The sequence below is a fragment of the Brassica napus genome, chromosome C7 (assembly GCF_020379485.1).
Source record: "Brassica napus cultivar Da-Ae chromosome C7, Da-Ae, whole genome shotgun sequence".
NCBI classification, from domain to species: Eukaryota; Viridiplantae; Streptophyta; class Magnoliopsida; order Brassicales; family Brassicaceae; genus Brassica; species Brassica napus.
In genome coordinates, this window is record NC_063450.1 from 42,575,329 (window position 1) to 42,596,243 (window position 20,915).

Here is a 20,915-nt window from a genome sequence, read left to right on the forward strand (position 1 = left end):
GCTACTCGATAATGTTTTAAACTTGTTCAGCGAGATGATTAATCTACTCTATTCAAATAGAATAACTCTAAAAATGACTATAGAGAGTTATAGTTGGACCATTTAGTTAGTAATTTAACAAATTAACCTAAATTTATTCATATATTAATTTTAGAAAAAAATGTAAATAATATTGATATCTAAATAAAAGATTGAGAAAAAATGTCTATCCAAATCCTAACAGATTCTATTTGTTTTTGGGTATTTAGTTTTGGAATGAAATAACATAGCCAAAATCTGTTAAAAAATATAATATTAAACTTTTTCTATATGAAACAAAATAACTTTGTGCACGATTTTATGTACAATTCTTATGGTAATAATAAAACAAAAAGGTAATATAATAAATAAAACAATTAGTTAACAAACTATAGAATATAGAAATTTAAACGAAGCTGAAATACATGTTAACAAAATATAGAATTTACTAATTTAATTTAGTCACATATCAACATTTCGAAAATATAAATTTTCAAACAAAAGTTCTGATAAAGTTAGTAATAATTCATATAAAATTAATGTTTAGAATCAAATTTTTTAATATGCTGTTACATGTTTTATTGAACAAAGAAACAACACAAATGGTTAATATATGAATAGTACAACTTTATTGTCGGTAAAAAGTACAACTTTATTTAAAAAAAATAAATTCACCAAATATAAAATTTCAAACTCATATTATATACAAAAACTAAAACTATTATAAAAGATATTCCTTTATAACTTATTTTACATTCTAAATATTATTTAAAAATAAAAAAATATATGCGTGTGGAGAATTTAAGTCCGGTATTTTTATAAAGTAGTATTGACAATGTTAGCCTCTTATGTAGTTTTATTTTTTGGTACATTAGCGTAACATTTCATACGTAGCTGTTTGAGCTTTAAATATGATATGCTCATGAAATGATTTGATCGATAGTGTTTTTAAATATTAAACATTCATATTAAACCCTATCTTATTTGTATTTCCTACAGCATTCCATTGTCTCAGAGTGACGATGCTGGCAGTTATTAGTATAAGCTTGATAGTATACCTCTATGTACTTGATCGCAAGAGTTAGATTCTTGAAGGAAACTTAATAATATAGTTGGTTTATAAGGAATAATATAGTTGGTTTATATCTAAAATAATATTTTGATCCACCGTTATTTTACATTATTAGACTCTACGTCTTAAAACAAAGAGAAAGCCATTTGAGGAAATAAATTTGCAATAATAACTCAAAGATCCACCACTACATTTAGTTTAATAATGTAAAATAGAAAGTGACCCTATAAGATTATTTCAAGCAAACAGAGGTGGACTTTCCTTGTCACGTGGAGCTATGTCTTGTGTGCCTTCTTTTTCCACTCTCATTTGGATCAAGCTTCGACTTGTTTGCCGCATGACGAACGCTTGCTGGTACAGCAGATGAGGATAGTTGAGGGTCGTCACTTGTAGTCTCTCGGACTTTTGCTGTCGCACAACGTGATACCTCTACAACAGTGTTTTGCTCACCAGTTGAGCGCTATGGTGCTACTGGTTTCTCTACAGGCATATCATTATAAGAACCTGGGTTATATCGCAGTACTAAACATGAAAATGTAGTTTATGAAGCTGTATATGTTAAATCAGTATAAAGGTACCAACTTGTATGACAAATTCTGGGAGTGGTGCACGCTGTTCCTAAGAAATGATACGGGAAACGGTGAAGGTTTGGTGCTTGGAAGTGAAATTAAACTTCCATAGCTTGAGCTGGAAAAGTGTAGGTTTTGTGCCTATAATATCAGGCTACAAAGTGGGGTAGTTCGTTGTCCACATGAGACCCTGCATGTACAGAAACATATTTTCAATAAAGCTACACATAAGTTGGAGCATTAGTTTGATGCATATGGTAGAATATAGGAAATCTTAACCAAAATTTGTGCAGCTTCAGCAGCTTGAATGTTTGCCAACTTTTCCATCTCCATATCAAAAGCGACAAAGACAGCCTCATCCAGCTCGTCTGATACACATGATACCTATAGGCAAGGAATAGACACATGAAAGTATTGTAGTATTGCAGAGCCAGCTTAAGGATTGTTACCTTAGGACAGATTTATCACATACGATGAATGTGAAAGAAGAAATCTCTCGCTAGAGCAACCAATGTAACACCAACCTTTATATGCATGGATACCAGTTACTTTTGCCTTACATAGAAACTCAATAATCTGTAATCAGTAAGAGAACCGTAACAATTAAGAGGGTAACTTGAGATAGTTGAGAATTTGACCTGAGGATCAGATATCAACAGCATTGGTTGAGCTCTGCAAGGGTGAGATACATAAGTTTGCGGGATCATAACCGAACAGTAAACTAAGAAGCTCCAAGATATAAGTTTGCAGGATGATCTCCTCAAAGGTCTCATCCATTTTAGCACGTAAATCTGGTGCAAGGGGACTCGCTCCTTCCTCCTGCCAAAAAAGAATCAAAACCAACCAAGAGAGGTAGCGTCAAATTCGGAAAACTATCTCGAAGAGAGTCAAAGCTCTAGCCAAAAGCTTCAGAGCTTCTTTAACCAAATTGGGGTGGTTTAGAGACCCTAGCTTCAAATGCTATTCTGGTTCCATAGAAATGCGAATCGGCTCCTAAAACCTCTTAGATTTCGGACAATCAGATTACATAGTGATAAACAACTGAGAGAATATGTTGGTTAAGGACTGAGAAAAACCATGATAAAAAACTGATGTCAATGGGAACAGATGGTCGCGAAGAAAACAAAGTGGCAGTGCGGTAGAGGCTCGGTGGTGAAACTGAAGTCTAAGATAATTGGCCCATCTGTGGGCGGAACAGATAGTGGTCGCTGGGGAGGTTTGGCTACGTCGGAAAATCTGCAAGGGGAAGAGGCCGATTGGAGTTTACTGTAACAGGAAAAATTATAAACCAAATTAAAAGTGGAAAAGACCTTTGGAGTTTTCGTTGGCTTCTCTGTTTCCTTTGAATTCTTTTTTGGCTTCTATGTACTTCTTCAGTAGTTCTTAAAAGATTGAGATTATTCGTGTCATCCCTTTGTTTTTTTTTGGGAAAATATATAGAAAGTTTGGGAAGTGCAAAAGAGAATTGTCTGAGTGTGGTTTCTGAATTGAATAAGATATTTATCGTTTTTTTATGGTGGAGAAGCTGTATGTTACGAAGTGGAAGAAAGGGGATAACAAAGAGAGTCTAACGGATCAAAAGAATCCCAACATTAATGAAAAATAAAATCCTGAAAGTTACGATAAGTGGAAGAGAACAGTTCGTGGTGAAGAACAAAATCAGTTGCAAAATATGGGCTATAGCCTACCAACAGAAAATAACAAAAGTCCAAACTACAGACCAAAAACCACAAAAGCCCAAACTAAAGTAACTATTAAATGACGTGGAAGAATGCTGCAATCCTACTGGCTGAATTTCCAGTCCGACCTGGACGCCCTTAGAGGGCTTAGTATGTTCTTTTTAGTATAGTTTTGATGATTTTTCGGAAGACCACCACTTAAATCTTGAACTTAATATACGGTGAGTCAATCCTTTTAATGAACACTTATTTTAATATTCCATTTTCTTTCAAGAATTATTTGATTGGCTTTGAAAATTAACGGCTTAATAATGGTGATTAAAATTTAAATAATGTAAGAACGAATATACAAAGTTGAGGAGAACGACAAAAGTATCTCATACATATTATATCTGGTAACTATTGTACTTATTGTGTGTTTAGTAAGTGTCTAACAATAACAATGTCTGAGCCAGCGTCCATATAAAACCACCGCCCTTTTAGTTCAGGACTTGATGTCAATCCGTTGCGTGCCATCACCATCGCCCATTGTCGCAGCCTTACCGTCAGGGATCTATCACCTTTCACGTGTAGTCATCTCGTACCAGGTCCGTAACACGACGAATGTGATCAAAGTCGAGAGGGAGAGAAGACAAATGGAATTGGATCCACAGTCTCACCACACAATCACCCCCATCATTAACGTGGGTCACTGGAGGAGCGGTACATGTAACCGGAGAGTCGTGCAGTGATCAACGGAGATTGTACCAGCCACCGTGATCCAAGCCGTGTAGCTGCGTACGTGTTATCTTCCTTGTTACTTTCGGTACAAGCAATATCTGCAGCATATAACCCTATTTGTATCTTGTGCATGATGAAATCTTGTAATTAGGTGTGGCTTGTGCGACAAGTAATCATTCGAAAGTTTAGACCGAGTCTCATTGGACGAGTTATTTCCAGTTTCGAGCGTTTCCTATTCTACTTCCAATGGTAAACTTGAAATTCTCACATCTTTATATAATCACCAAAACAAAAAATATTATTTATTATACTAAAATAATAAACTAAAATCTATTGCAATGCATAATATATAGTATAATAGAATCATACAAGCTTTACTACATTTAAAATAAACAATAAAGCCAATTAAAAGATAAATGAGATCTTCTAGATACTCTGCATTATTATCACTAGGGTGGGTGTTTGGGTACCCATTCGGGTTATGTATCTAATAAAATTTCAGATTTTCCGATTCAAAGATTTCAGCTCCATTTAGGTATTTCTAAATTTCGGTTTTGGTTTGGTTCGGATTTTTGCGGGTTCTGTTCGGGTTTGAATAACCCATTTAAATTATTTTAAAATTTTTAAATGTCATTATATGCTTAAAATTTCTCAAAATCTATATACAGAAATTATATATTACGTATAAATTTAAATAAAATATGTCAAAATATCTATAATTAACATATAAATTGGTTTGGTTTGTATATTTGGATAGAGAATCAATAAATATTTCAAGTATTTTTGGTATTTTGAGTATATTTTTGCTATTTTATACATTTACTTTTGATTATTTGTATATATTTTGAAATATTTTGGACAATTTAAAAGTATTTTATATATTTTGGATATTTTTAATATACATTAAATCTAACAATCAGTAATATATTTAGGTATATAAATCTATTTCGGATACATTCGGGAACCCAAAATATTTCAATTTGGTCTGTTTCGGTTTTTTAGATACCAAAAAAAATCTGAACCCGTACAAATACTTAATCAGTTTCCGTTCGGGTTCGTTATTACCTTTTTGATCGGTTCGTTCAGTTCTTCGGATTTGGGTTTTTAGCCCAGCTCTGATTATCAAAATAAATTAAAGTTTATATCATCTAATAATTATTTAATAATAATTAAGGGATTTATTTAAATATGTATTGTGAATAAAATTTATACTATCACACGCACACACATAAATATAACAATCACAAATTAATTGTAAACTAGATCTGGATCCGCGCAACCGCGCGGGTGTTAATTTTCATTTTTATTTACATAGACATTTTATTTTTATTTCAAGAATGATGTATATTCAAATGTGTATATGGATTTTTCAAACATAAGCATGTGATTCAATTTTATTGTTTTCATCAAATTAATCATTTCAAAATGTAACATATATTTTCTTTTATATATTTTTGTTTGTTGAATTAGATTTTTGAACTCATGAACTTTTGAAATCTAGTTTGGTAAAATATAAAATTATTTTCATTTACAAAGATATTGTAACATTTCACAAAAATATCAAGTCAAAGTGAATTAAAATTATATCTCTTAGATTATAATTATAAAGTAATTAATTAAATATTTAGTATTTTTTTGTTATTTTATCAAAAAACGAAGTAGTTTTTATTTAACAAATAACACTGACATATATTTAAAATGATTTTGTTGCATCTACCTTAAAAATGCGTTGGTAGCATGTTATTCTATAATTTTTAATAACTTATCTTCTTAAATTAATAAAATTCAATCAAATACAGAGATTAAATAATGATTGTAATATTGGCCACAATAGTCTATGATCCAAGTAATGAGTCCATTAGGTTTCAGTTACCTATTTTTTTACGGGAAGAAAACTAACGATTTTTTGATAACACACACGACTTTTTTTCGTTCAGAACAAAGCTAATCTCAGAAGAGCTTTATGTCTTCCTCACCGCATCGTTAAACATAGATGCATATCACTTTTCACTTGAATCTAAACGGAAGAAGTTTTTGAACATCATCAATAACTAACGCCTATCTACAAATGTTTGGAGTTTATTTTTAATTTACCTAACAACCGATTACTATTCTAGATGATTTTAGGGTTTGGTTATGTTGAATCGAGATTTGATAGATTATATCTCAATCATACAGATCGGCGTTTATGACATTGGAGAGGTCCACTCCACGAAGTACGAACCTCTGTTTTTGGGTGATCAAGCTTAGTTTCTGAAATCAAAAATATGTTCCATAAAAGCATTAACAGAGACGTAGTGGTGGAGATGTTTGTAGGTCGTACAGAGGTTCGTAGACAAAATAGACAGGTACTTTAATATACTAAGTTGAATTTCCTCTGTTTTGGAGCTTGAGCATAGGATAATATCTTTTGTTTATCATACTAGAGAGGTACTTTAATATACTCTTTGTTTTTTTCAAAATTGATATACTGCAATAAGTTAGTGACGAAATATATTATTTACAATTGTTTCATATTCTTAAGCTCTGTTTTGTAATCTCTGCAGAGAATCATCTCAAAGATGCATGATATGGAAGATACTGCAAAGTCCTTCTAGTGCAGAGGAACTGTTGAATGATCTTGAGATCAAGAAACAGAGCTCGTACATGGGTTAGGCATCTCAAACAGTATACGTAAGTTCTGTATAATCCATAAATTAGTTACTAAGTTCAATGACTGACTTTAAAATTTATTCTTGTAACAGAAATATAATACAAACAGGCTCCAAGGAAAGCCAAGGAAGATCGTGAGGAATGATATTGTGAGGAAGATCGTGAGGAATGATAAGCCAAGCTAACAGATATATAATACAATCTGTCTCGCAGCATGCATGACATGGATGAACAATTGTGAGGAAGATCATAAAGAGGCTCCAAGGAAAGCCAAGGATCATTGGTTTTCTGCCTCCAGGAGTGAAGCAACTTAACTTGGACTCGCCAGCCCTGTTTGTAGGGCTTGACGTCTTTTAGTAACGAAAGTGCTTGGATCATAGACATAGCTCAAACTGTTTTAGTTTAGGTGATGGTTGAGGTTAAGGGTAGAGCCATCGATATATATATAGATCGCTAGGTTTGTTAGGGTATTTAGAGAGAATATACCGTGACTTTATTCGCAAGTAATATATATGAATTGTAGAAAATTTTGAATAAGTTGTTATGGTTATATCGTAAATATTCATATCTTGATATATTAGAGGATATTCTTCTTAGTTGTTTCGATATTTCATTGCAAAAATTTAGGAAAACACATGAGGAGTCGACGTGAAGTTATAATTCGATCATTATGGTTAGAATATCCTTTTTTAAACGTTCAAGTAACATGATACTGTGTAAATTAGTTGTTTCAATATAAGGAATATATATATATATTATTGTTGCAACAGAATCTTGGTTTTGAAAAATCTTGTTATATTGGTTAATTTTAAAGATAAACAATGATTTGAATAATGATCGAATTATAACTGATATGATATATTGGCTCGATGTTGATATGATAAGACCGGTTTGATGGTTCTTTTCAGGTGAACATGTTCAAATAATAGAACTCGAATCATCACTTGAGCATGTATAAATAATGTGTAAGTGACAAAACCAATCTAAAACAGAGGTTTTATGGACCATTTTAGATGAAATGGATGAGCTGTTAACGACGAACCGGCTGTATGGTCTGTCTACAAATGTTGTTGATACGAGTTGGTTTTGTTTATTACATGAACGACATGTATATTAACATACCAGAACTCTAGAACAGAACGAAAATGTATTAGTCTATGAACGAAAATGATTTCAATATGATGGATTATGTTTTATGTTTTAGATGGTTTACATTACCACTATGTATAATTTATTAAGGAATCAAATGTGGGTTTCTTAACCACTCTGGTTTTATAGGAGTCGATGTTATATTATGAATCCATATTATTAACAATAAATGAATGGTAACTGATTTTTAATGAGGGTCCATTTTTTTAAAAATCACACATGAATCAAGGTTGTGACTTCTCTTTTAATATATAAGATATCTCTTATATTAAAATTATAAATAAATAAATTAAATATCTATTTTGTTTTTGTTTTTGTTATTTTTTTCAAAAAAACGAACTATCTTTTATTCAACAAATAACATTGACATATATTTTAAATGACTTATAGATATATCTTTAAAATATGTTAAAAGATTTTTTTTCTATAATTGTTAATAACTTATCTTCTTAAATTAAATAAAAAATCAATCAAATTCAGAGAATAAATTGGAGATTGTAATATGGGCCACAATAGTCTATGATCCAAGTAATGAGTCCATTAGATTTCAGTTACCTATTTTTCCGGGAACAAAACACACTTTTTGTGATAATACACGCGACTTAAATAGGGGTTATTGGCGTTCTACTATTTTAATGGATTTGAGAATTCTTCTAGGATTTAAGAAATCCATTGATTCTTAAATCAGACATATAGATTTTGAAATCAAACATACGGAATTCATAATAAAAATAAATGGATTTTTAAAATCAATCAAATGGATTTGCAATAAATTCAGCTTTATAATAAAACAAAGTATATAAAAAGTAAAACACATTCATATATTATACATTTATAAAATCTCTCCACATATCTGTTGCTATTGTGGCTCTCACTTGATTGGCATGTTCTCTTTGCTGATCCTGAGTTACAAGAATTTCTTCATCATTGTTATTAACTTCTTCAACATCTTCTACATCCTTAGAGTCTTTTTCTTCAGGAAAATTATTTGTTCTACAAAAATTCCGAAGAAAATTATGTAACCCAACACACGTAAGTACGATCTCTGTTTGTGTCTTGTAAGGAAAAGGGGGTGCAGATTTAAAAATTAGAAACCGAGATTTGAATATACCAAAAATTCTCTCGATAACATTCCTCAAGGAAGCATGACTATAATTAAACAACTCTTTATCATTCAGAGGAATAGAATCCTGACCAGAAAACTCTTGTAGATGGTATCGAACACCTCGATATGGAGTTAAGAAATTCCGACGATTTGCAAAACCGCAGTCAACTAGATAAAATTTTCCTGATATTAAACAATAAAGTAGTTAGTTATCTGGAAAAAATATGTATGATTTACAATATATATATATATATATATATGTACCTTCTGGAACTGGTAGTCGATTAGTGTTCCTTGTTAAAGCATCATTTAATATCTTTGAATCATGAGCTGAACCTTCCCATCCACTAAGTACGTATATGAATTCAAGATCAAAATTACATGCAGCCGACACATTTTGGGATATATCACCTTTTCTGTTGCGGAAAGGAGCTGCATCATATTTTTGCACCATTGCAAATATATGTGTACCATCGATAGCTCCGACACAATCCTAACATATAGTAAAATTATGATCTATAGAAAATAATAACTCAATCATGGTTAAAATATTAAAAAATGTACCTTGAAGTATGGATAAAATCTTGTACTTTCTTTAATCTTGTGAGGTGTTCCGGGTCCGGCGGTAGCCATAAAACTTGGTGAAATTTGGTTTAAAGCTCGCAATACTTTGTGAAAATTCTCACTTATAGCAAACTTGGATCTCGTAAAAGTATCTCTTGTATAGCAATACCTCGAATTTTACCTAATGAAAATAATAATAATAATAATACAGCCTTATGTTTTTTTACCTTTAGATATTCATCCCATACTTCTTTTGAAGCTGTAAACCTTTTTGTGGTTGAATCCCATCCAAATCCAGAACTAAAAAGAAGAAGTTCAGCCGCGTTTAGATATTTTGTTTTCAAGATCTTCATTCTGTTTGAGTAGTGTTGATAGGTTTTATTGCATCCATGCATTCGATTGAGAGTAGATATAATTCGTCTCTCCACCGTAAATTTGCTGAATGTGCCATTACTGTCACGCAAACCCGAAGCAACAGCATCTAAAAGTAAATTGATCAAAGTTTTATTTTCTTCAGGACTCCATTGAATATATGAACCTTTTTCTCGTTCTTGCGATGAGTCTTGTGTTTCTTGATGTGATTCTCCCATTGATGCTTCTGGTTTTAGGTTTTATGTGTTTGTCTGTTTATAAAATTATGTGTGTATAATGAAGATTATATAGAAATCGTGACACATGTATTATGGAAAACGGAAAATCAATATAGAAATAATAGAAAATAAAAAAAATCAGGAAATATAACTTTTTGTTCAAAAGAAACGACATACTCCTACCCAAAAAAAACGATCACATATTCTACTGAAAAATGGAAGTTGGTGTTAATAATAGAATATTGCATGATGAAAGTGCCATGGCTTATTTGAAATTTTTGTTGTATACGTGAGATATTGGACATTTTTTGTTAGAGAAAAATTTATAAGACAAATCCATTCAAAATAACAAGCTATAACTCAATATTTGTTTCTTTGTATTTTACTCTCTAAAACACTTATAAATCTATTCAAATCCAAATTCAAATCAAATCCTTAATCAAATCCTTACTATTGAATAACACCTAATTTTGAAATCTATTTTAAAATCATAGAACCAATAACAATGAATTTGAATACAGATTTTAAAATCATAGAACCAATAACACTAGATTTTGCTTGGATTTTCAAATCCATTAAAATCATAGAACCAATACACCCCCTAAGCTTCGTTCAGAGGAAACCTGATCTCAGAATCCGTTTATGTCTTCCTCACCAAATCGTTGAACATATATACAGATCACTTTTCACTTGAATCTAAACGGAAGAAGTTTTTGAAGATCATCACTAACTAACGCTTATCTACAATGGTTTGGAGTTTATTTTAATTTTATCTAACAACCGATTTCTATTTTACATGATTTTAGGGTTTTGTTATGTTGAATCGATATTTGATAGATTATATCTAAATCATACAGATCGGCGTTTATATGAAATTGGAGAAGCAACAACGAAGATCGGTTACTGGGTGATCAAGCTTAGTTACTGAGATCAAAAATCTGTTCAATAAAAGTCTTGGAACCTCAATTGTGTTCGGGGGAGAGGAATAACAGACACGTTGACAAAATAGACAGGTACTTTAATATACTAAGTTGATATTGATCTGTTTTGGAGCTTGAGCGTAGGATAGTTTCAAGCTAATGACGAAATATATTAGTTGAGCTCTGTTTCATATTCTTAAGCTCTGTTTTGTTCACTCTGCAGAGAATCATCTTGACAATGACGGAAATGGAAGATACTGCAAAGTTCTTCTATTGCGGAGGAACTGTTGAATGATCTTCAGATCAAGAAACAGAGCTCAACATCTTACCCACTGGAAAGTCTCGTACATGGTTTAGGCGTGCAGAGGAACTCTTGAATGATCGTGAGGAATGATATTCTGAGGTGTAGATATTAATTTCTCGAACTGCGCAACCGATTGATTTCGTCATTTAACATTTTGTGCGCAACGGATTTATTTCGTCAAGCTAACAGAAATATATCATACAAACTGTCTCGCAGCATGCGGTTGCGCGGATGAACAATTGGGAGGTCGATAGTAAAGAGGCTCCAAGGAAAGGCAAGGATCATTACACTATGGTAAATATCGCCATCTCCACAACCAATATCTGAGCTTTGAAAAAAACATTTACTTGGTCTCTTTTGTTGCAGGAAAGTTCTGCAGGATCGGGTTACCGGAGAATGTTTAATGGAAATCACCAAGTGCTGGGAAAATCATGCTACTTGTCACTCAATTCATGAAAACATCAGGTGAACTATACAAATTGTTTTTTCATTATTTATTGATTAATTATTAAGACAATATAGATTAACTACTAAGATTAATTACTTAAATGGTAGATTAAATATTGATTAATTAGTAAGACAATATTTCTTTGTTTCAGGAATGATATTGATAACAATGAATTGTAGAAAAGACTCCATCATAACTCAGCCATTTGACTCTCACTATTCGATAAGTCAGGTTAGCTTTTTAGAACCATTTATCATTTGCTAGTATATCTAAGTGGTTTGGTTAGATAAGAAGGGAAGCGCAGTTAGATTAGAACCATTTATCGTTTGCTAGTATATCTAAGTGGTTTGGTTAGATAATAAGTGATGTACAACAGATTCTTTGCGTTGATAGTTTTGGCTGTGAGTTGATTGAAGGTTGCATATCTTGGTTTAATTGTTTTTATTTCTTTGCTATAGTTTTAACATCTAGAAAATATATAGAAAAATGATAAGTTATATCAAAAACAACACAAATCCATAAATAAGTTGAAAACAGCTTGAAGAAATTCAAGTACGATAAAGAACTTCCTCCTCCCTTCTCATGAAGTCCATAAATCTGAAAAACACATCACGTTTCAAAGATATTTTTAAAATATGATCTTAGCATATAGTAATAAACAATAAATGATGGAGAGCTGTAAATGTGTCTATGAGTCGCCATTCACCAAGCCGTATTTTACTCTCTGTTTTTTTTATGAGAGTCTTCCTGACCGAGCAGTGTATCTTAACATCCTGAAACAAAACAGATCATAAAACTTAGTACATAGACATATTTATTTAGTTCGTAAAGTACATAAACAATTGCAAAAGTGATAACATAAAACGTATAAAAATAATCTCACAGTTTCTTCTGCGAAGATCATCTCAAGGGTATCTCCTCCATAATTGGTTTTCTGCCTCCAGGAGTGAAGCAACTTAACTTGGACTCGCCAGCCCTGTTTGTAGGGCTTGACGTCTTTTAGTAACGAAAATGCTTGGATCATAGACATAGCTCAAACTGATTTAGTTTAGGTGATGGTTAAGCTTAAGTGTAGTGAGATCGATATATATAGATTGCTAGGTTTGTTAGGGTATTTAGGGAGAATATGCCATGACTTTATTCGCAAGGAAGAAAATCAATTGTTGAAAATTTTGGATCGGTTGTTATGGTTAGTTATATCGTAGATAATGATATCTTGATATATTAGAGGATATTCTTCAACGTTGTTTTGATATTTCATAGCAAAAATTTAGGAAACAAACATGAGATTTGGTTGTTTCAATATAATCTTAGTTTTGGCAAGTCCCCGTTATTGTTGCAACAGAATCTTAGTTTTGAAAAATCTTATTATATTGGTTTTAAAGATAAAACCATGGTTTGAATTTTGATTGAATTATATTAGCAAGTATATGAACAGGTTTTGTTTTAACCGGCACATCTATGTGGCATAACCGGCAGATCTAGGGGCACAACTATATATAAAATGTAAATCGTGTTGGTTTTGTTTATTACATGAACAACATGTATAACATACCCGAACTCCAAAACAGTACGAAAATGTATTATTCTATGAAATGGTTAAAATGGTTTATGTTTATACAGCAAGTAAAATGAAAGTATACGATGGTCAAGATCTATGAAATGGAACCAAGAGCTCTTGGCCTAGTGGTATTGGAACTCCGGCTGGAGTGCCCGCCCTGGGTTCGAGTCGCCTTGGCCACCTTCCCGCCTATAACCGTGCGTGCCCGGATGGAAGGCCTCGTGGGGATTAGTCTGGGCTTACCGTCTGGGAACCCCACGGTCATCAAAACAAAAAAAGATCTATGAAATGGTTAAAATGCAAGTATACGATGGTAGCTAGGTGGACTCGATTACCAATCATATGTCAATCAGCTTCAATTATACCACGCTAGATCTAATGTATAATTTATTAAGAAATCTAATGTTGGTTTGTTAACCAGCTCGGTTTTGTAGGAGTCATTTTATTAGCAATGATATAAGTTAAGCCATATAATTAGTAATAAATGAATAATAACTGATTTCTATTAAAGATCCATATTTTAAAAAATCACACATGAATTGAAGTCATGATTTCTGTTTTAATATATAAAACTTTTATGATTAGAAAAAAAAATATTATATTATTTAAATAAATATACGTAAAATATGAGAGAATATTTATGATAGTGTATTAACATTTTACATGCATTGAGCATTCTATACGATATTTTAAAATAAAATAACAGTCCTGTAAGCCCATAATAAAACAAAACAAAATGAAAACGAAATAAGCAAACCTGGTTTAAAAATGGCCACGTGTCAAGTCTTTTGTTGAACTATTTGGTTACATGGCTTCATGAACCCTACTTTATTTAATAAGAGATCTGTTTCTTTCGCGCACAAAACTCTCTTGGTCACTGGCTCTTCTCTCTTTCTCGTTCCTCTCTCGCTCGTACCCTCCTCTCTCTCGCTCGCGCACAAAACTCGCTTGCTCACTGTCTCTCCTCTCTTTCTCGTTCCTCTCCCGCTCGTACCCTCCTCTCTCTCGCTCGTTCGCTAATGGCATCCGTGAATCTTCAACTAATAGCGGTTGTTAACCAGGGTATGTAATTGTTACTTTTCGAAAGCGTATTTCAAAATTGTTATCATCTTGAGAAGAGTTATAGAACATCAAGAAGTCATCTCTGTTCTTTCTTTGATGGGAATGATTGTTATTTGTTAGTTTGTGTAGGTTGGGAACTGTTGTTGTTTCTAGTTATAGGTTTCTAGATTTCTTGATTATCAAGAAATCTTCAGTTCATTAGAATCGATTGTTTGTTTTATACTCATACTCTGTTGTCTTTTGTAGATCTTCAGCAAGTACTAAACGCCTCCCACGAGCGGTGGCTCAACGCCGAGGAACTGCATATTTTGTTTCAGAATCGTGCACTTCTGCCTCAATCAACTTATACAGTAGATGCGCTGGGCCTATACCGAGTACGGATGCTTACATTCGCCGACGATCACGCATGGACTCTGTTTCCAAATGGCAACCGGGTCATAGGCGGTAGGGTAGTTCACGGAGGCCTGACGTTTAATTACACTTTCGCGCAAAGCCCCGATCTTCAACGCCGAACCATACGCCGCCGACAATTGTACGTCACTTTTACATTTTCCATAAAATTTAAATTTGTTATATTTTTCTTAATACGAAATTGTGATTTTTGGTTTTGCTTAATTATTATGTAGGTACGAGAATCATACGTTTGTTCACTACGTGGCGGTTTAGCACTTTCGAGGGTTTTATATTATTTTCATAGATTTGTACATTTAAGGTGTACTATTACTAATGACATGACATGAGCAAGCAAGCATTGTATAAATCTATGATATAGTTTTCTACAACTTAATAATAACATCCTTAAATACTCTCAGATTATATATGGTAAACATTTACATTAATTTAAATTTCTAAACTGGAATCGAATATAAAAATTTCAAATCACAAGTAATTTAAATCTAAAACAAAGAGTTGTAATCGTTTTTGTTTAAGTTTTACACGGAAATGGCATTCGGAATTTTATGAAATTTCATTGAAAATTAAAAAAGAAGCAAAAAAAAAGAGAGAAAAAAATCAAAAGAAAACAAAGAATCTAATCTTTAGTTCTCTCACTCTCACTTAAATCTTCTCATCATCTTCATGTCCAATTTAATTGCTTACTTAACCTCTAAACATCTGAACCCGTTCTCGATCATCTGCCACTGCAATTCTTGATGCTGACAACGAACAGAATCCGACTTCATTAACCCTCTACTGCTTCTGCTTCTGTTGCTGAGATTGCTTGCAATGCAAGATAACTCCTTGAGTAGAATTCTCTATCTCTGAGTTCGAACTCGTACTTCTCTTCAAAAACTGCAATGGGAATACCCATGCCCGGCCCTGGCCTAAAACTAATAAAGCATGGACTTTAGGTGCCAGAGTTTATATATATTTTAGGGGCGCCAAAATACAACCAAGTCTCTTTAGTATAGTGGTTTTTTTTAACTTTTCCTTTGGCCCTTCAAGTGGGATGTTCGAACACTGCTTTCACCCCCTTCCCTTATAGTTTTCCTTCTATTATGTTTTGTATTATTCTTATTAAATATTTTAAAATTCAACAAAAAGATTAAATATATGTAAAGGGCATTATTTTTCTATTTTGCTTTAGGCGCCGGTTAGAACCAGACCGGCACTGGGGATACCCTAAACTAGTCGATGACTTTTTGTTCAAACTCTTCGCAGGTTGTCTCCTCATAGAAATCGAAAAAGATCTCCTATGGGCTATGGCTCGCCTCCCAGGAACAGAACCATTACTTTTCTTTTTAGGTCTCTCTGCTTCAGAATACCTCAAAATAGATCCTTCATCAGCAACTCTTGGCTCATCAGAACAGCTTGACTTCGCAAAAAATGATATTAGATAAGCACTCGAAGATTTAATCTTCTTTCCCAAAACTCAATCGTGTGTTCAATAATCTCAGTTTCTTGCTCCAAGATTTCTTCTTCTCATCCTCCTCCACTGAACTTGAATATTCAAGAAAATAGTCTTTAGGGTTAGGCTCTTTACTCACTTGACAAGAATCTGCTAGAGAGACGGCGCAAGACTCGAAAGGGGTGTTACTCGTCACCGGAGTAGTAAACGTTCCGGTGGCTATAAAGGTGTGCTGTAGAATTTTTGTTCAAAGGTGTAATCTTCTACAAGTTTTTGAACCCTTAGAGCAACATTATTGGTGGGATGAAGAGTGAGAGAAAGATAGTCCATTGTTTTTTTTTTTTTTTTTTTTCTGGTCGTTGGAGAGTAAGGGACAGCCTTTAATTAGGGGTTTTTCCCTTCTCTTTCTTCCTCGGTTCCCACCCCCCTCCTCTAAGGGATGCCTTAAGGGACTCCCAATAATGGTGCCCTTAGGAGACGTGGAGGTAAGTGAAGAGGAAGAAGCTTGCCTTTGTAGAAGAGTCATCTGCTGGAAACGTGGTTTTGTCTATCTCAAGAGGACAAAGTTGAGACATTTGAAACTCAAACTCTCTAGGGTTGTTGTTGTTTTTGTTTTTGAAGAGCTTTGCGTACGAGGTTAGTAAAAGATGTGACTTCCATGTCTATGTAATCGTCTTCTAGATTAGCTGCCATTTTTTTAATGTGTGTTTCTTTTTTTTTGTATTATGTTTTAGTTATTAGTGATCTGAGTTAAGAGTAGAGGATGTAAGTTTTATATATGCGAGTGAGAGTTAGTGTTAGGTTTTTGATTTGGTAAATATGGTACAACTGTGGAGTGTGGACCAAGTCGTGTTTTCATTTTACGTACATACATCTATGATAAAAACAAGGAATTAATTAACACTGTAAATAAGGCATATTTGTTTTATATTATAAATAATGATTTTTTCGGAGGACCACCACTTAAATCTTGAACTTAATATACGGTGAGTCAATTCTTATAATGAACACTTATTTTAATATTCCGTTTCCTTTCAAGAATTATTTGATTGGCTTTGAAAATTAACGGCTTAATCATCTTCATTAATGGTGATTAAAATTTAAATAATGTAAGAACGAATATACAAAGTTGAGGAGAACGACGAAGGTATCTCATACATATTATATCTGGTAACTATTGTACTTATTGTGTGTTTAGTAAGTGTCTAACAATAACAATGTCTGAGCCAGCGTTCATATAAAACCACCGCCCTTTTGATTGAGGACTTGATGTCAATCCGTTGCGTGCCATCACCATCGCCCATTGTCGCAGCCTTACCGTCAGGGATCTATCACCTTTCACGTGTAGTCATCTCGTACCAGGTCCGTAACACGACGAATGTGATCAAAGTCGAGAGGGAGAGAAGACAAATGGAATTGGATCCACAGTCTCACCACACAATCACCCCCATCGTTAACGTGGGTCACTGGAGGAGCGGTACATGTAACCGGAGAGTCGTGCAGTGATCAACGGAGATTGTACCAGCCACCGTGATCCAAGCCGTGTAGCTACGTACGTGTTATCTTCCTTGTTACTTTCGGTACAAGCAATATCTGCAGCATATAACCCTAATTTTATCTTGTGCATGATGAAATCTTGTAATTAGGTGTGGCTTGTGCGACAAGTAATCCCTACTGTTTCCCACTCGTATGCTCTTACGTGCCAAGTTTGGTGCAAATCAACCAAGGCTTAGTACTATCGGGAAAAAGGAAAGAACGATAGGTTTACATTTTTATAAGTGCCGTGTTTGTTTCCGCATATCATCTCCTCTTTGTTTTCTTTTGCCTTTTGTCATCTTCTTTGAACAAGACTTAGTCAATTACTTTTATTTATTACTCGTACTGAAGTCTTGACCAAGTACTTATTTTATCACAAAACAAACATCCGTTTGGACATATGTGTGTTGCAACTACCTTTGTACCAAAATACTCGTCCCGATCGTTTAGTATGAAATGCATTTTATTAGTTACCCTATCCTTTAATTCTCCAGCCAATATTTGATGGAAAGAGAAATCGTTATGAGCTAATCCGTCCCTTCTCACAGTACCAGTTACCAAATCAAAACAAAATAATGCCTATAATAAAAAAAAGTTCGAACGAGTGGAACAAAAAGCGATCGGAGATGGGAATTCAACAAGAGTGTGGCGGGATCGCTGGATCTTAAAAGATAATATTGGACGACCGGTTGGCCCACCGAATGAAAAGGATCAAGATCTTATGGTTGCTGATCTACTAACTAGAGCATCCAACGAGTGGAACGTTCCCAAAGTTAAATCCTTATTCCCACTCATCTCAAAGGAAATTCTCAGCATCTCAAAGAGCACATTAGGGGCCATTGACGCTTTCGTTTGGACACCTACTAAGGACGGCGTCTATACCACCAAGTCAGGATATTTCATTACAATGAAGAACAGAGAAACTCTCGACAACTTAAAAGTATTTTGGACAACTTAAAAGTATCTTAAGAACTCATCATCAAAGGTGTACTCTTCTAGAAGCTTTTGAACCATTGGAGACGTGGAGGTAAGTGAAGAGGAAGAAGCTTGGTATATGGTAGATTGGTTATAGTTGATAAAATTAATGATGAGTATAAAAGTTGATGAAAAGACGACGATCTCTGATCTTTCCCGGGATTTGATAGAGGAGACACCAAGCATGGCTGAAGCGCATTCAATATATGGTTTTGATCAGTTTTGGCAAATTTAATGTAGAATCAATAGACTTATTTATTATTTTGACCACAATTTACTGTATTTAATCAAATTTGAATGGTTTTAGAAAACCGTTACAAACCATTTAAATACAAAAATATAATTTTAACCGTAAACACCTAAACAAAAGTCAATTTGTACCATCACCATTTAAATTGTAAACCCAAAAAAAAAAAGATTATAGAAAAGTTACCTACATTCTTTTGGTCAGAGCGATTGGAAAATCTTGTAATTTTCTTGATGTCTCATGTCATTACATATTTGGTTGATCAATAACGTTTTGTTTAAGAATATTCAAGGATTTTTTTTTAACGAACCAACACTTACTATAAACATATTTGAAAACTCAAACTACATCAATTCAATTATTTAATAAGAAGCTTAAATCAAAACAATGCTCCACACCCAACCAAGCGCAAACTCCTTGATATTGTTATCCTCGTTGCCATAGTGAAGTCTGCATAGAACCCAGGACCAAGAGCTCCACCAACAGTGAAAACATAAGCAGACTGTCTCTATAGCCTTGAACGTGGCTTTGTATCATACCTCATTTAGATGTCCTTCTGACCATCCAAACATCTGCCACAACGCCATATCTCTTCTGTAAGAAGAAGAAACCCATCGAACGCTTGGTTTTAAATGTCGTGTGGCGAGGATTGGCGAAAGGAGGCTCGACACTCGCCACTCGCCATGGCGTTTCATGGCGATCGCATCACGTATCAGCCGCTCAAAAGGTACCTTCTATTCCTAATACCATAAATTATATGAAACTTTGAAAAAAAAACATAGTAAACATAATTTAAAAAGAATGTTAAGCTACGTATATAATACAAACTAGGTACATGAACGTATAAGGTTCTTAACACAAGCTAAGTAAATAAACTCTAACAAACAAAATGAATGATGCGTGATATATAAGAGGTTTGCGTGAATAGAGAAGGTATGTGATAAAGAAGATATGACACTATGAGCCTTATATGTGATCAACATGATGTGGTAAACACTAAAACTTTAACTAACAAAACAAACCGATAAAGTAAAGAAGAGCTTATGCCGTCAGTAGCTTAGAGAAAGCAAGAGAACTTGTGAAAAAGTAAGGGGACGTATTACTATTATATAGTACATTCACTTAGGGTTTTTACTTTTTAGATGGATTAGGGCATTCGGTTAGAGTATATTTAGCGTATATTTATAGTATATTTAGAGGATATTTAGAGTATAATACACTTATATGCTATTTTACTTATTTTGAAACCAAAATTTTGCTAACGGTTTGATTATCAACAACGTAGCGACGCAATGATCGACTCAGTGTATACAGGTGTAGCGAGTAAAGGCGGTCGACTCTCGTACCTCGCTTAGCATTGGGGTCCTGAGTCGTTTTGGAGGTGGCCTCAGGTCGCTACTCGCCATGGCGAGCGAAGCGGTCGCCTTTTAAAACCAAGATCGAACGTCGGTGTCAACAAAACAAAACAAGCTCAAAACTCGTTTGTTCTCTTTCCCACAGATCTTTCTCTATTGTTGTTTCACTAACTCAACTCAATATTCTACTAGTACAGATAGATCACTTACCAAAGAGTATGTAAGTACAGAGTTTAGAATGAACAACAACACACTAGAGAAATCTAAGAAATCTAATCTCCAGAAGAATCACACAGTCTCTACTGATATGAACCTTGATGGCTTCACCCATCAACCCTACACTAGAGTAAAAACTAACTAATAAATGAAGTTGCTATAACCCCAAGATCGCGTCCGGTGACCACGACCATGGCATGAAATTGCTTCCCTTGCTGCAAAATCTTGAGAGATGCACATAAGACAAAGTGAACTCACTAGTGTCTACTTTTTCTCTATAAAGAGCTTCTAAAGCACAGTGTTCCATGATACGACATCTTTATCCTC

General features: G+C 33.7%; 1 long non-coding RNA gene and 1 pseudogene across 2 annotated transcripts; both read right to left on the reverse strand.

Moving 5' to 3' along the window:
* Positions 1–1,165: 1,165 nt before the first annotated feature.
* LOC106409335 lies at positions 1,166–4,692 on the reverse strand. Of its 2 annotated transcripts, XR_007325794.1 has the most exons (7): positions 2,970–4,692; positions 2,736–2,895; positions 2,298–2,478; positions 2,109–2,235; positions 1,939–2,043; positions 1,673–1,849; positions 1,166–1,570 (listed from the first exon to the last, which is right to left on the reverse strand). It is a non-coding gene; the product is annotated as an uncharacterized LOC106409335 (long non-coding RNA). The 2 variants fall into 2 exon arrangements; XR_002660057.2 differs by having other exon boundaries at positions 2,109–2,478.
* Positions 4,693–15,040: 10,348 nt separating this feature from the next.
* On the reverse strand, positions 15,041–20,713 carry LOC125589620 (annotated as a pseudogene).
* Between the last annotated feature and the right edge of the window lie 202 nt (positions 20,714–20,915).